The sequence below is a fragment of the Vulpes vulpes genome, chromosome 8 (genome assembly GCF_048418805.1).
Source record: "Vulpes vulpes isolate BD-2025 chromosome 8, VulVul3, whole genome shotgun sequence".
In the NCBI taxonomy this organism is placed as follows: Eukaryota; Metazoa; Chordata; class Mammalia; order Carnivora; family Canidae; genus Vulpes; species Vulpes vulpes.
The window spans coordinates 41085306-41102616 of NC_132787.1; the positions used below are offsets into that span (position 1 = coordinate 41085306).

A 17311-nucleotide genomic window follows, 5' to 3' on the forward strand; every position below is an offset into this window, starting at 1 on the left:
ATTATTAATAGAGGAAAATTGGATCTGACATTGTCAGAGATCTGAAACCTCCCAGTTGAAGGAAGTTTTTTGTTTTTTTTAATAAATAATAAATAACTCAGGGTGTTTATTTCCCAAGCAAGTCGTACATCTTAAGTGTCACTAGGCTCACATGTCAAGGCTGTCATCTAGAGAAACCATGGAGTGATGCTGGCATCTTCAAGTCCCCTCTCCTTCCCAAAGAGCTCCAAGAACCTCAAATGGATCCTCCTTCATCTTCTCTACAGCCCTCAGAGGGAGAGGGCCCCTGGCGACTCTGCCTCCAGTGTGCCTACAATAAATACTTGCTAACTGCCCAAGGGGGATGATTTTCCTTACTTGCACAGATGGGAAGATGGAAAAAAGTCAATTTCCTCAGCACCCACCTAATCTAATTTTCCCCGTTCCAACTCTGCCTCAAGCCCTCTCTCACTGGAGACCTACCTCCTCATACAGACCTTGGTGGAGGGAAGAAAAAAGTAAGCTATGGCCTCTCACTCAAGACAGACCAATCGACACAGACACCCTATCTCATTGTTGCCCAGAGCAGCGTGCAGAGAGTAAGTGACCATCTCCCAAACCCTTAAAACAGAACCAACCGTCCCTGGCTGGGTGCTTCCAGAGCAATCTGTCTTCTAGCTCACTGGGGGCTCCAGTCATGTCATGCTCCATCCTGTCATGTTCCATCCTGTCATGCTGTGTGCAAGTTGTTCACCTCCCCATGATTTTTACTAATTGTGCAGCTTTATGTTCCTCGTACCCTCTCCCGAAGGGCCCAGCACAACTGACCCCTAACACATACAGCAAGGCTAACAATCTAGCTCCCTAAGCTACAGGTGTATTTTGTTGATCCGTACCATGTTTTTTTATTTTTTTTAATTAGTTGCCAATAGTTAAAAATCAGATTTTACCCCCAAATCAGGCATTCATGCTTCCTTTCAAAACCGGAAGATCTGGCACTACCAGGTTCATATTCTGGTGTGGTAACCCGAGCAGATACAGGGTAGCAAGTCTTCAGTCTGTTGCAGACCCTGGCTCACATCCCTCCTCTGAGCTGGCAGCTTTGCACACACTTTAGTTGCATATAGTTCAATGGATGAGCTTGCGGTCATTTTGGGCTACAAGATCCCTGAGGGTGAGAGTTGGATCTATTTCTCGCCCTTTCAATGGGACCAGGTGGAGGCGTGAGCTTAGAGAATTACCCAAGTTGTTAAAACTACCTAGTCCAAATCCATGTACCCAGGCCAGCAGGCTTCAGAGCCAGAGCTACAACAGAAATGCAGAGTTACTAGCCTTTAAAACTCTGCTACCTAACTCACTTCCGAGGCCAGTCTGTAAGGCTAGACTGAGACCAAGATCTGAGCTAAATCCCATGGCTGCTCTCAGGCACCTGACTTCCGACAGGCAGTTAACAGCCCAGAATGAGATCTTCCATTACTCTAGGAAAGAATGCCTGGCTTCTTGACTCATCCTAGACAATAATACAAAAGGGGGAGATAGAAAGAGAGGGTGGGAATGAGAGGAACAGGAGCCACATCAATAGACACACAGACACACACACACACACACACACACACACATATATATATACTGCTGTAATATATTGCTGGGTATCACTGCATTAGTATTATTAGCTCAGTCAAAAAAGTGTGAACAAACTAAATGTTCAACAATGGGAAAATTGATAAATACTCGGTGATTACTATGTAGGCACTTAAAAGACTAATTGTGATGATTATGTAGCTCATACTAGGATATTAAAGCAAAAAGAATGCAAAACTCTATCTCCACTATGACTATAATCATGTGAAGATCATGCCTGCAAGTAAATGCAAACTAAAGGCATCCTAGAAGATGGAAAGTGGATTTGTCATGGTGGCAGGTTTGGAAGGCGGAGATTTTTCCTCTCTCTCATTCCTTTGATTTGTACTCTTATTGTACAGTATTAGTTCTATGAGAAGTATTGGTTTCTGAGCGTCCAACCCACTCCTGACCCTCAAACAAGCTAGCACAAATCTAAAACCAGATGATGAGGAAGGCTAGGTGGAGAATGTCTCCTGCACTCACTCAGGGCCTTCTGGGAGTCCCACAGGGGCAGGCACAAGGCAGAGGATTTGCCACAAATCAGCCTGCAGGGTTGGGGGGACACTCCCTGTGCCTCCTCCACCACATGCACACCATGAAAGGAAGCTCAGCTCTCCTCACTGAGGGGCTATCTGCCAGGGCCCCCTGCATGCTTGTGTGGCCCTCTACGGCTCTGTCACCCAGCTGGGGTTTCAGAGCCCCCCATCTTCTGGACACTTCCAGAAAGGAGCAGGCTACCAGGCCTCCAGGCCAGAAGCAGCCACACCAGCAGTCCCATCCCTCACCCCTCTGCAATACATGTTTTGTCATATCCATTGCTGGGGACTTCGGAACCAGTCCGGGGAAGAGGCTGCGGGCTAAGGGAAGCAGAGCATCAAGACAGGGGGACTGCCAGAGCACCCCCTAAAAAGGAGGAGGCCTACCATGGCATCAAGCCAACCCTCCCAAGAGCCCAGGGAAGGCAAGGGAGGGACTGAGTGTGGGCACCACGTGAACAACCAAAAGACGTGACCCCACAGTGGCCTCCTGGCGACCAGGTGCTGAGCGGCTAGGAGGTAGCAGCTGCCTCATTGTAAGCGGCAACAGAGAGCCGGTGCCTCAGAAAACAGAACGAGACACATTCTCACATATACTTTCCAAGCTGATCAGACTCCCCAGGGACAGATTTCCTGCTACGGATTCCCCCTGGGACCAAGAGAGAGCCGGAGGAAGGAAAAAACCTTCTAGAGAAATCAAACCCCGAATCCAGCAGGGCATCCCATTTTCAGGGAAATTCACTTATATTCAATTGTTGGGCTTTTGCTTTTCAATTCCAAACACTGGCTTCTTAAAAAAAAAAAAAAAAAGTGGGGGTGGGGAAGAGGGAGGGAGGCATTCATTGCCACCCTATCCTCTTCAGTGTCTGGGGTTCACAGAGGGAGTCCCCGGGAACAGGGCCACAGTTCTGACAAGCAAGGGCAGGAAGAGGGCAGCCCAGCTGGTCAGGTCAGTAAGCCCCTCAAAGGGCATCTGCAAGCCCGGTGCCTGCCCAGCTGGTGGCATCTGCTGGAGGGGAGGTGGCGGGGAAGGGCAGGAGGGCCAACAGGGACAGCACCGACTGGGCAGCAGGCAGCCAGCCCCTCCTCCTGTAAACAATCCCCACCCCAGGGTTATTTCCAGGCACTTTTTCCTGTGAGAAAAGAATGGGAGGCATGCAGGCCAGCCATTCCCCAAATCCACCCCACCACGGCTCCGTGCCCAATTACGTCCAGTGGGGGGGGGCAGCCCTCCAGAGCCTGTAATCAGCAAATCCGTTTAAGAAATGCAAACTGGCAGCCAGAAACGAGTGACATAGGTAATGCGAGAGAAGCCTCCCCTAAAGCTGAATGCACGCATGCTCACAGGCTCTGCGGGTGTGTGGGAGCGTGCGCTGGCCACGCCAGGCTCTACAAACCACATGGAAAGGTGGCCAGAGACACTCCTGGACTTTTATAGCTCTTCGGGGACCTGATCTCCAGGAAGTGCTAGCAACTGCAATCCAATTGTGTCCCTGGCTAGAGAAGCCGGCTAGAGACTGGGGACTGCAGAGGGAGGAAGAACTTCATTGGGAAAAAATGTTAGAGTTGAATGTCGAGCCGGAAGGACAAAGGCTTGGGTGAAGGAGGCTTACCAGGCAATAAGGCATTCTGAGTGCTCCAGCAATCTGCATGGGGCTGTGCAGGGAGTATGGGGTTCATCTGGGGATTGAACTCCCTAAAGCCAGGTCAGGGTGAGGAAGGGGGAGTGCATGCTCTCCTGTGGGGCCTGGAGCCTGGCACCCTGAATCAGCCCTTCACGGATGAGGGATCCAGCTAAGGACAGCCCCCAGCCAGACGGAGGACTCAGAAAGTTGAGGCCAAAGAAACATGCTGTCTTCACTTAAGAGAACAAATAAAACCGTGGAGAGGAAAAGCTAGCATTTATTAAGCTCCTAGTGTAGACCAAGTGCACAATACCTCTAATTCTAAGAACTTGTGGCAACGTGGGTATATTATTCTAATATTACAGACAAAAAAATCGAGAAAGCCAGGAGATTCACATCAGCCACATGGCTGGAACCAAGGTTGATGCCACACCACGCTCCAGATACACCACACTTCAGTGGGGGGGGGGGGCGGGGGGGCAGGAAGGGGGCACGTCATATCCAGTTTTCCCCAAAGCAAATCCTCCCCATCCCTGACCACCCCCCCCCCCCACCGCCGCCCCACAACACCACCACTGCTGCCTTAGCTGCTGCCGTCTGGCTCACTGGGTGGCCTTAGGCAAGCCGCTGAGTCTTTCTGGGCATCGGCTGCCCCCGTGTAAAAATAAGGGGATGTCGGGAGGCCTGAGTGGCTCAGCAGTTGGGCGCCTGCCTTTGGCTCAGGTCATGATCCCAGGACCCGGGATCAAGTCCCACATCAGGCTCCCTGAATGAAGCCTACGTCTTCCTCTGCCTATGTCTCTGCCTCTCTCTCTCTCTCTCTCTTCTGTGTCTCTCATGTATAAGTAAATAAATCTTAAAAAAAAAAAAAAAAAAGAATAAGGGGATGTCTAAGACATTTGAGAAGGCTCCTTCCTGTTCACAAAGACACAGAAAGGGTAAGTCAGCCACAGCCCTGGCAGAGAGACTGAAACAGGTGAAGAGGCCTTCAACACAGTTCTCTGAATCCTAGCTAAAAGCTGTAGCTCCCAGTGAAGATGTGCAACACCCCACCTTTCATACCTTACTATCATTGTTAGCCTTGTTCTCGTCTGCCTCCCCAAAAGACCGTGCACTCCCTCGGAGAAGGACACCCCACCAAATTCTGCCTGCACCCCTCTGCCTACAGCTGCATCTGGCATGCCACAGACACTCGTTCAGTGTCAGCTCGTTGAATGAGTGAGTCGATGAATGAATGCATGAGCAAATGCTCCTCGGAGCCAGGCACGCTTCAGAAGGAAGCACTTACAAGAATCTGTTTACCAGAATTCTCCTCAGAGGTGGAAAAGTTGGACCTTCCCAAAACCTAACTCTGCATTGAAATCATCTGGAGATCCTGTCAAAATACATATTCCTGCCCCACTCCCAGAGTTTCAGACTCCGAAGATCCGGGCTGGGGGCCCAGGAGTCTGAATTATTAAAAAGCTCCCCAGATGTCTCTAACTCAACGCCAGGTCTGGAAGCACTGATGTATATTACTTGGCTAACACCCCCTTCAGTCCTGCTCTGGGACCGGATGAAGCTAAGAAATGGAAAAAAAAAAAAAAAAAAAAGTGACTCTCTCCTAGAGGCTGTTTTCCAAAGAGCTCACACCAACTTTTTGTGCCATGGTGCTGTCACCTGTTGCCCTGAAACAGGGTGCCAAAGCTTCTCCCCATTCTGTAGGCTAACAAACTGAGGTCTGTCCAAGAAAGACTATTAATTACTCTTTTCACTCTTCTTCTGAGCTCCAGGAGAATGCAGGGGTATTTCAGCTTTCAAGGGCCCAGCGAAATATCAAGAGAGAGAGAACAAAGCCAGAGAACACACTTGGCCACAGGACTGACATCTCTACGCCTCCTGTCCAGATGTAGAGGACAACACATACTGTTGTTTGATGGTCACATACCCCCAGGCACCCCAAACACAGAGCCTCTCTGGTGTTAGACCATCAGGCGAAAGAGAGCCCCACGCCCTTTATCTCAGGCCTGCCCTGGAGGTACGGGGAATGGCCGTTCACTTATTCATTCATGAAAATTCCAGTACACCTAAGATGTGCCAAGCAGGGGAGAAGGTTAGGAAGGTGCTGCATCACAAGCGGAGATAAAGGAAGAACACAGCAATTCCTATTCTCAGTAAAAGGAGCAGCCCTCCTGGAGGGACAAACACTAGCCGGCTGAAAACTGAGCCGCCCACAGCCCACTGGTCTACCCAGCAGTGGGCCAGCCTCTTGAACTGGAGACACCTCTTAGAGGCAGGAGCCCAAGGCACCTCAGCGGGACACGCCTGAGAGGCCCCCTCTTCCCTCATCCTCCTCCTTCCAGCCAGCCTGGGATGAGATTGATGGAGCCGGGACAGCTGCAGCGGTGGGAGGGAGTAGGGGGGACAACAGCTGGACAGAGGGAGGGCCCTTCCCCCGCTGGAGCTGGCGAGCTGGCGAGGGAGGAGAGGACAGGTCCCCTCTGTGTGCTCCTCCTTCAGGAGTGGAATGTGAGCCTTTGGCCCCCCTCTGGCCTTGCCCTCCCCTCCCCCCACCTCTCCTGGTCTCCAGGCAGGCAGGTGTCCCCGGATGCCACAAATAACAGGCCACTCAGTGGCTTGGCTGCATATGCGAGGCCTCGGAGCAGGCAGCCCCATGCTGCCATGGCCCACACTCCCTGCAAACATTCTGCACTCCTCCACCCACGTGAGACCCAAGGACCCCTACCCCCAGCTCTCCCACAGTGCCCCCGAGAGGGCCCAGAGTCCTGACCCCTCACCCAACGTGCTAGAAGGCAGTGCAGTGACCTACAATGTGGAGTGCTGGCCTGTCAGTGGACACGGATTGTGTCACAAATTCAGCGTGGGACTCTTAACAGCCTTGGGATCAGTTCCAGTTCTACTAAAAAGCTTCATGACTTTGACTTCTGGTTGCCTTGTCTGCAAAATGAGGATGATAATATCATACGGAGTATCATACGGATACTATATGGAGCAGTTCTTCTAAGTAGAGGAACCACATCCCGGTCCATGACAGGTACCAATATATGATGGGCCTCAGTTTGTTCATTTGTCAAATGAGCAGGGGAGCCTAGATGGTCTATCAGGGCTCTCTGGCACCTATAATAAAACTGACTCAGCCTTCTGGCCAACAACCCTGGGATGTATCCCCTTCATCCCTTTTCTCTAGAGAGAATCGCTGCTCAAAATACCTTCCTGCATCCCACAGTTTCTCCCAGATGCATCAGGACCTAAGGCTCCTCCCCCCTCATTCCCCCTTCCAGGCCCGACAACTCAATCTCCAAATGTGCCCAGGCCAGACTCCTAAGGACCAGCCCTTCATCTCCAAGCCATGTCCCCCATACATACATAACCCATTCCCGTAGTTCAGTCATTGCCTACCAAGGGGCAAATTACTCCCTCCTGACCCATGTCACACCAAAGGTGACCCACCAGTGATGTAGCCACAGTGTCGGTGCAAACTGTTGGTACAGAATAGTACTGTCCAATGTGGCAAACTCTAGCAACATGTGGCCACTTAAATTTAAATTAATTAAAACTAAATAAAATTTTAAAATGCAGTTCCTCAGGCACACTAAGCCACATTTCCAATGCTCGGCAGCAACGTGTAACTAGTCACTGCTCTACCGGACCATACAGAATAGAACATCCCCATTGTGACAGCACTGGTCCAGAAGGTGCTCTCAAGCTGGAGGCAGAACAGGCCCCAGGTGGCTCAGATTGACTCTGGAAGGGGGTAGAGAATGAGGGGAGGGCAATCCTCGGGGAGGAGGGGCCATTTCCCCATCGCTTCAGTGGACATACCAGCAGGATGAGGGCTCTGCAGGCCCACCAACCCAGGGCAGGGCCCCCCAGGGAGGGCTCCCTGGCCCCAACACCTGGCAGGATGCACAGGCAGCTGTCACACCACGCTTCATTTTTGGGATGCATGGGACGCCCATCATTCTCTCCAGCCCCTGGCAGACTCCCTGGCCTTTCCTAGCTCATAAGCTACACCTCGTTTCAGAGTAGGGAAGTGGTGCCACCCTCCAGCCAGCCAGCTTCAGCTGGGGCTGGACCTACTAGAAGCCTTGGCAACTCCACATCCACCCCAGACTCAAAAATATCTGGCTGCTAGCTCAGACCGAGGAGAAGGAAGGTGAGAAAGCTAGTTTTCACCAAGCACCTCATATTCAAGGGACCCCATGAAGGTACTTTCATTTACAGTTTCCCATTTGATTTCCCCAAAAATGCTGCAAGCCAGGTATAGACGAGATAAGAATTGGAGAAGAAATGTGAGCTGTGCGAGCTAGGAAGGGAGGGTCACAGTCTCAGTGCAAGCCCAGAAATGTGTGACTGTAGAGCTTACAATCTACAATCCCCTCTGTGGCTGTAGGGTCCACGGACAACCAATGAAGGGGGAGAAGCCACCCCCACTCTCCCTCCCAGGGAGTTCTCCATACTGTGAGCATGACTGTAAGGACCTTGGGCTTTCAGAGTTTCTGGCCTGAGTGAGCCCAGAATCTTGGGAAGATCTTGGCAGTGGTGAGGTGAAGAAAGGCAGTAGACAAAGCAGGTGGAGCAGGCTAAGGAAGGGGAGATAGAAGGCAGTGGAGGGAACAGAAAAGTAAAATCATGGGAGGGGGCAGTGCACATGGAGGCGTTTGAAAATATTCCAAGTGTCATTAGTACCTGTCTTCCTCAATTAGACGTCAGCCTCCACACAAGCAATGCCCTCGTCTGGCTCACCACTGTGTCCCTAGCACTACCACAGCTCCTGGCACACAGCGGGTGCTCAATAAATGCCTGTTGGGAAGACAGAAGGGTGGATAGAACAACAGAATGCCAAGGGACAGGGGAGAAAGACAAAGCCTCTTCCTGCCCTTCCAGAGCCCACCACATCCAGGAAGTTGTCCTGACCGCAGCACTAGCTGGGTTCCCAAGGGCTCTGAATGGTCTGCGGCAGCCACACCCCCATCCCCACTCTCCTGGTGGCCAAAGGTCCTAAGTCTAGGCCACTGAGGGCTGAGAGACCGCATGCAAAGAAAGATCATGCGGTCCCATCATCTCATTGTCCAGATGAGGAGACTGAGATGAAAGAGGGGAATCCACCTGCACAGCAGCACAACAGCAAAGTAGAGAAGTTTCTCATGACTATGCCAGCAGGAGCTAGATAACACAAGCCCACTATTGAGCCTTGATGCCCTATAGCTCACTTGCAGGGCCAGGCAGTGCCTGTAGCCCATCTGTCTCTCCAGCCTGCCAAAAGGCCTTCCTTCCCCTGTGTCCATGTTGATGAAACCCACGGCAGGCGACTTCAGAACATTGCACCAGGGGGAGGTTTTGCTGGCCATGGCACCAGGCCTGTAATTTCCGATTTCCCAGCCTGATAACCCTAATCGTCCGAGCCCTCTCTGCTCCAAGCCCCATGTGGTCATACATCATCTTGGCCGATGCCAGCCATGCCTTTCCCCAGCCATCTGGACAGAAAAATGAGGAAAGAGGAGGACAGGATGATTTTGGCAAAGAAAACGGATGGGAAGCTAAGGACACCTGGTCCCTACCCTCCCTGACCTCACTGTGTATGTGCCATTGGGATGCAGCATGATGGGCATGCATCTCTCTTCCTGGGATTCAGTTACCCTATAAGGAACCAACCCTACCCTATAAGGAAGTGGGAATCTTCAGTGTCGAGCTCAGCAAGATGTGTTGAGATGGGGGTTCCTTTATATCTGCTGCCAGGTATAAACAAGAAGATTCATAGCTAGGCAACTTCTAGGCATGGTAGGGTCCCTGTCCTGGAAGAGCTCTCAATTAAGACAATGGGTCAAGACAGGTTCACATAAAGAGCTAATTTCCAAATGAGAGCACTGGCAAATGAAGGTCACAGGGCAGGGCAGTGTGGACCAGCAAAGTTTAGGGAAGACACAACAGGAAAGAGAAAAAAGGTGAGTGCGATCTCAAGGTCAAGAGCTGAATGCCAGAGACTGTGGGCACTTAGCAGAGGCAAGCATGGTCCCTGCTGGAGGATCTTGCTGCCCAAGCAGAAGGCAAACAGCCCCCCACCACGGATGCCAGGGCTGCTGGGTGCATGCCCTGCTGACCTAGGAGCGGTGAGAAGCACGGGAGACTACAGCAAGAAGCAAGGCTCTTGAGGGAAGTGGCTGGTCCCAGGGCTGGAGCAGGAGGAACAGAGCGTGAGCCTGGAGTACCTCAGGGTGCCAGAATGTAAGGAAGTGTTCAAAAAAAAGATGAGGGTGCATCAAAAGGTCACAGGAGCCAAGCTGAAAGAGCTTCCAACATCAGAGGTGGAGCAATCCGAGCCACAAAACCACCACAGTACTGAATTATAACTATGGCCTGTAGAATAGAACATATATCCATGATTTTTATCACATAGTATACATCCACACGTTTGTTACATACTACATATTTTATAAAATAAATATAACAAATATTCATGTGCTCATAACGGTAAAAGAAATAACTCAATGGTTAAATAAATAAATGCGGAAGAAGGGCCAACTCTTCCTACAGAAGAATTCCAAGTAATAAACATAGAGGAGGGGCACCTGGGTGGCTCAGTCAGTTGAGCATCTGACTCTTGGTTTGGACTCAGGTCATGATCTAAGGGTCATGAGATTGAGGCTCACATCAGGCTGGTGCTCAGTGGAGAATTGGTTTAGGATTATCTCCCTTTCTCTCTACCTCCCCTCCAACCACATGCATGCATGCTCACTTGATCTCTCTCTCTCTCTCTCTCAAATAAATTCATTAATTAAATCTTTAAAAATTGAAAATAAAATAAGTAAGCACAGAGGAAATGAGGAAAATAGAAAGTGCCATGAGGCAAACACCAACCACCAAAATAACTACTGCAGGCAAGAACAATTGATGGGTACTAAAATTAGTGAGTCAAGTTTGAAGAAAGACTGGATATTTGTAGAGTCTCAAAGTATCTTTGAGATACACAGCCATTTATGAATTACCAAAAGAAAAGCAGTAACTTCATAGAGGAGAAATCGAGCCAACACCTCCTTTTCCGAGTGACCAGCATGAACATCGTTGGTAATAAGGCACATTGACAGCCAGCCCCCCCTTAACATGATGCACTAAGAAGGACACAGCATCAGGTTGCAGTGCTCTTGCCAAAAATGCATAACCTCAATCTAACTATGAAAGAACACCTGACAAACCCAAAGTGAGGGCCATTCTACAAAGTACCTGATTAGCTCGCTTCAAAAAAAGTCAAGGCCACAAGAGTCAAAGAAATGCTGAGGAATTATCACAGGTTGGAGGAGACCAAGCAAGCATGACAACTAAACGCAGTGTAGGATCCTGGAGACAGAAAAGGACATCAGTGGAAAACAAAATACTCTGTAGTTTAGTTAATACAATTACACCAGTATAAATTTCTTGATTGTGACAATTAGACTGCAGTTATGTAAGAGGTTAACAAGAAACCAAAAAAGCAAAATCCGAAGGGTGTGTGTGCCTATGTGCACCACATGCATCCATGCTACAGGGCTGGAGTATGTATGAGTGCAGGAATGCGGGAATGCCAGGAAGTGTGCAAGAGTCTGGGGAGTGGGGGGAGAATGGCCTTTTGCTGTTTCAGGCAGCATGCTGAGCCTAGGATCCGATTTTCACAAAAGGATTACTAGATTACATTCTTTACCGCAGGCAGCTGTCCCTGTCAAATAAATAATCACCGCCTTACATTTATATATCACCTTTCACCCTGCAGTCCTTCTCCTACCGCCAAGACCCGCCTGGGAACAGTCGCAGCCCACACGGCAGAGATCAACCGGAACCCCATTTAGTTTCCAAGAAAGGGACCTGTAGTCAAAGAAGGGGAAACTCAGCTACCAAGAGGGGAGAGGGGTGCAGGTGGGTGGTGGGGGTGCCCCAGATTAAATAAAGCCCAACCCAAAAGAAAGAGCATGAGGCAGCGGGCTCCCCTGAAAGGGTATCCTGGCCAAGCAGTGTCAACCCTGGAGCAGTGGAGCAGTGGAGCAGAGCGACTACCAGCTCTCAGCCTCTGAAGGTGTGTGTGATGTTGAGCAGGTTCCTCATCCCTGAGACAGACCTATCACACATGAGCATTGATCCATGTTAAGCACTCAGCATAATATCTGACACCAAGTCTTGCTAGTCACCTACTAGCCACACGGGAAAGGGCTGGAACAAGGGCAGGTGGAGACTGTGGAAAATATAGGGACTTACTGGTGCCAAGGAAGGAAGCCAGGAGCTTCCCAAGAGGCTGACTGTTATGAGTCCAGTGCCGAGCAACATGTAGTGGGATCCTTATATCCAAGCCACAGGCCCACTCAGAAGAGGTGACTTATCTTGATGTGCGGCTGTCCCTGCAAGGGGGAAAGGCAAGCAGTACCTTCTAAGGTCCACAGAGCAGGGCTGGCCAGACTGTGGAAGGGATCAGTGCTGAGGGTGAGCACTTTGACTAAAAAAAAAAAGCCTCTAGATAGTCCATCTGTGTCTCCCAAGCAACTAAGACACCATGCAAAGCCACCCAGACGCTGCTTTCAGGGTCTCTACAGTCTAGCTGGGGAGAAAAGCGCATATACAAGGGCCATCACCACCCGTAATGCAAGCCAAGGGCAAGTGAGAGGACTGAAGAAAATGCAAGTCACCAGAAAAGGGAGAGGCCACTCCGGGTAACAGCATCACTCAGGGCTTCCTCCAAGGAGCAGGGGCCTCCCTCGCTAGACCTTGAAGGACATGTGGGGCCCTGATGAGAAGAGACAGGGCCAAGAGGAAGGGGAAAGCTGGCACGGATGCCAGCCCCATCAGAGTATGCTCCGGAGGCAGGCAGGACATCTGTCACCGCCATGATGGGAGACAAGGGGAATGGGCTGGAAAAGCCATTTGGAGGCAGACTAGAAGGGCCAGAGATTCCCCCTGTGAGTGAAGACACTCCCATGTACTGCCACAGCATGGGCATGACTGCTCTTATGCTGACGGAGGTGGAGGAGCTGGGGGAGAGAGAAGGTTCTGGCATCGGGGAGCCGCAGTGAACACTGTGAGAGATTTTGTTTGACTTTGTCATGACACAGGTACCTAAGGGTACCTAAGGGAAGTGGTAGAGACTGTGGAAGCTTAGGTCACCTTGTGTAAAACAACATCAAACTTCCCCTCTGCCAAGGACCCCAAGGCCCCTCGGTGCTAGTCGACTGAATCTCCTGCCCTCTGGCATCCTGCATAGAATCCCAACCTCTCCTTTGGCCCCTACTGTGAACCCCAACATTTCCCACGGCCTTCTCCACAAAGCCCCAATGCTTCCCCTTGGCCTCCTTCAGTAAAGCCTGAACTCCCTTGGTCCTTAACCAATACACGTCCATAATAAACACCAAGTTTCTCTTTAGCTTCCCCCGTACACCTCCAAAGTTCCACTGGTCACATGTCTGAACTCGTTCTTCCCTTTGTCCTGTCCCAGGAGCCCAGTGTTGCTTGCATCCTCAGCCATAGTAACTCCCGGCAGCCCTCTGCATTCATACCTAACCCCAAAACATTCCCACATCCTCCCACTACTAACTCCAAACTACCCTCGAACTTCCTGGGCCAACTACAAACCTTCCTCATTCAAATTCGCCAAGAAACCTTGCACTCCCCTTGGACCTTCATCATTAAAACCCCCAACTCGGGATCCCTGGGTGGCTCAGTGGTTTGGCACCTGCCTTTGGCCCAGGGCGCGATCCTGGAGTCCCGGGATCGAGTCCCACGTCGGGCTCCCGGCATGGAGCCTGCTTCTCCCTCCTTTGTCTCTGCCTCTCTCTCTATGTCTATCATAAATAAATAAATCTTTAAAAAAATAAAAAATAAAAAAAATAAATAAACCCCACAACTCTCCTCAACTTCTACTGAATCTAAATCCCCAACTTCCTCTAAGAACCCTTAAGGTTTCCTTTTAGGGACTCTTGAACAGGCTTGGGATGCTGAAGACAGCACTTCCCACCCAGTCAGTGGCAAATGTCAGGCATTTTATTTCCAGTTTGTCCCAGACCCATGGGTGGACCTCACATGGCACATGAATCTCCCGGAGATTTCAACAACACCCTGTTCGACAGGACAAGTCATTCAGCTCTGACTAAAAATCCCTAAGAGTTTCCTTCGTTCCAAATACCAAATTCCAAGACTTCCCATGAGCTTCCCCCAGGAAGCTCCAAATTAACCTAGAATGCCATGGCCACATCCATCGCTAGAAACACTGCTAAATGCTCCATTTCCGTCTTGGAACCTGCTTAGTGCCACAGTCCATGGACCACACTTAAACAGCACTCGTCTAGATGATTCCCTCTAAGCCAGTCCTGGTAGCTGCCCTGAGACACCCTTTCGGGCCCCAGACAAAAGGCCTTCCCGGGTGTGTGGATAATGGAGAGCTAGATGGTAGAGAACAAATTCCACACAGAGGGGAGAGTGGGCATGCCCAACAGACCAGCTGGAATCTACTGTCCCCATGCTTTTGTCGGGGGCTGATGCAGGTACAAGGGTCTGAGCCCCTGGTGGGTCAGCTGCTGCAGCCAGAGGAAATCCGTCTGAGGGCCAGGGGCTTGAGGGAAGCCCTGAGGAAGGTTGTATCTATAGACCTCAAGATTGCCAGTTCTGTCAAGGGATATCCCAAGGAGGGCATGAGGCAGGGCAGCTTGCCCCAAGGGGGCCACTACAAAAGCCAGGCCCCCCGGGAGCAAGCCCCTCTGACTACATGGTAAGGAGACACAGGGGCAGGCTGGCCTCTGGTAGGAAGAGAGGAGGCGGGGAGGTGTGAACAGAAAAGGGGAAAATCTAATTAAAACTGGTTCCTGCAGCCACCTGCTAAAAACCACAGCTCACCCATGACTTGGACAGAGGCTCACTGACAGCCCTGCCAAACATTTCTCCCTGCGCCTCCCAGGAAGGGAGGGAGGGAGGGAGAAGGGAGGAAGAGAGGGAGGAAAGGAAGGGAAGGCCAGCACATGGCCTTCCCTAGACCCCCCCCCACTCCCCCCACCCCCACCCCAAAAGAAAAAGACTCCTGAAGCTGAAACCTGAGAAGATGCCAAGGGGCAGAGGGAGGCAATTTACAGCCGGGAAAACTGAGCACTCAGGCCAGATGTGGGCCCAGGGGAGCAGCCTGATGCCTGTGTGCACAGCGGGGGGTGGGGCCGAGGCCAGAGGCAGCAGCCTTCCCAGAGACGGGGCTTCAGGGCTTTGGGGATGGCGACTCCAGGGATCAGGGCCAGACCCGAGCACAGGGACAAGGATGGAGGGAGGGAAGTGGAGGCAAGGAGGCAGCTGGAGGGAAGCCAGAGAAGAAACCAGTGAGCAGGGCTGAGGCCAGAAAAGAGGTCCATGAGAGAGGCTGTAGGCACGTGGTACAGGCAGATGCCTGGGCCTCTGCCCTCTGTCCTCGTCACCGTCACCATGGAGGAGCTCCTTCCTCTAGCATCTGTGATTCTGGGAGGCGGTGAGCAACACCCAGCAAGGAAACAAAGCTGATCCTCCTTGGCTAGGCCCTGTACTTCCCACATACACCCCACACACAGGGATCTGGTCTTCCCAGCCTGCTACAGCACCTGCGGAACCCTGCCCCAGGCAGAGGGGCTAGGACAGGGCAGGGGCTAGATGGGACAATCCCACCACGGAGATGAAGGTGGAGCTCTCCATTCCAGAGTGAGAACCTCTGAGCCACCTCATCACTGCAGATGACAGATGTGGTCCTAGGTGCAAGAAGGGGAAGCTGAGGCCCGAGAGGGAAAGGCCAAGCCCCAGGTCACACAACGACGAGGGGAAGCCAGGCTGCAGACACCTGCCTCTCAGCTCTGTGCACTCCCCACTCCCTATACTACCTTCCTCTGAGCCCTAGAACCAGCAGCAGCCCCAGTCTAGGGAAACAAAACTGCCCCCTCTCTTGAACATCAAGGGGGCTGGGACTGGATGTGAAGAGGAAGTCAAGCCCCCTAAAGAGCTGAATGCAGAAATCCATGTGACAAGAGGTGGAATTATTTCCCCTGGAAAAAAAAATTAATAAAAAGCCCTCCCTTACCAGACCCCAGGGGTATTTGGCTGGAAGCTGACGTAATATAGAGAGGAGAGGCCAAGGGGAAAGGAACCCCCCCCCCCAACCCCTAGCAAGCCTATTGCCAGGAGCACAACAGGGAGACTGCAGCTGGAGCTGGGGTGGGGTTGAGGAGGATAGGACACGCCAAGCAGGATGTTGGAGCCGGAGATGCAGTCCTTGGCGGGTGTCTGGCTGGAAACTGACAATCCAATGGGGAATGCTTCCTTGGGGCCCAAATCCAGGCTGGCATGGATGTGGAGTACCCAGAGCAGGGTATGTCAGAGGCGTCATGGGGGCTATGTCTACTGGCAGAACCTGCTGAACACAAAGCCAGGTGGGAGTTGGGAAGCAGAAGGCAGGGCTCTGGGAGAGCAGGGAGTCAGAACACACTCAAGCTCCAGAGGCAGAGCCTCAGGTCCTCCAGGGAGGAGGGGACGGGGGGGCTGGGGCAGCCAGGGGCAGGTGGCACAGGGAAAGGTAGGCAGGGCTGTGTCTATCTTCCCATCGACTCTTGTCACTGCTGCAGTTCTGGTAAAGCTGACATGGCTTTGGGCTCGGAGAGAGTGGGGCTGGGTGTAGAAGACCAGGACTCAGAAAGATTCATCTTGAAGATGGAAAAAGACAGAGAGGAACATTGCATCAACAATGTACTCACTGTTGCTGCAGAGGAGGCCCCACTGGAAGGGGGGTGTCTAAGCAAAAGTCCCCTTGCTTCAGAGGCACCCAGTGTTCTGGGTACCTCTGCTGGTACCTCAAAAGCCTAGCAGGAGCTCGATTCCTAACAAAGGAACACCCTCCTCCCCAACATGACCCATGCCTCCACAGCACAATGGCCAGTGGAAGGTTCTAACAGCTGGGGCCACCAGGTGGTCCCACCGTGGGAAGTGTGAGTTGGGGCTGGATCCCAAGCCAACCTGCCTTCCAGCCTGCCTCCTGCTCAGGGTGCGTGACAGTGGGATGCCCAATCTCTCACCTGCACACTGGGCTCTTGGGCTTCCCACAGGGCACCTGTACACACTTTCCTCTTCCAGGGGTGCTGGCTGTGACTATCAAGTACTGGGATAGGCCTTCTGACAGTCATCCTGGTCCTGAGAGCGAGGGAGTGCTTTTCTTACTCCTGCCAACCCCCGACACACAAACCTGCTTCACTACAAAAGGAGAGGCAGCACAGTGGGGTCGAACAGAATGCCACCAGACATGGAAGCCGATGGCCACGGCCTGCATCCTGTCTTTGAAGCACTGGACGCCTCCTCATTTTCTATGTGCCCCAATCTCATCTGTAACACAAGCTGTCACGTAATACGCAAAGCGCTTAAGAATGAGCAAACTCCGTAGGTGGCGTGTGACCTATCACCGCAGCCAGCCTGCTGGAATCAAAATCCCTACATGCTACCAGCTGCATGTGAGGATGGATGGGGCATTCCCTGGCTCAAGCAACTGTTCCTCACTGCTCTGTAACACGGCTGGCGCAGCCCACACCCTTGGTCTCGTGCTGT

General features: G+C 51.8%; 1 protein-coding gene across 14 annotated transcripts in view; it reads right to left on the reverse strand.

Moving 5' to 3' along the window:
• The window catches only part of TSPAN9 (tetraspanin 9), a 200086-nt gene that overhangs the window by 125440 nt on the left and 57335 nt on the right, over nucleotides 1-17311 (reverse strand). The gene's annotated exons all lie outside the window — the stretch shown is intronic.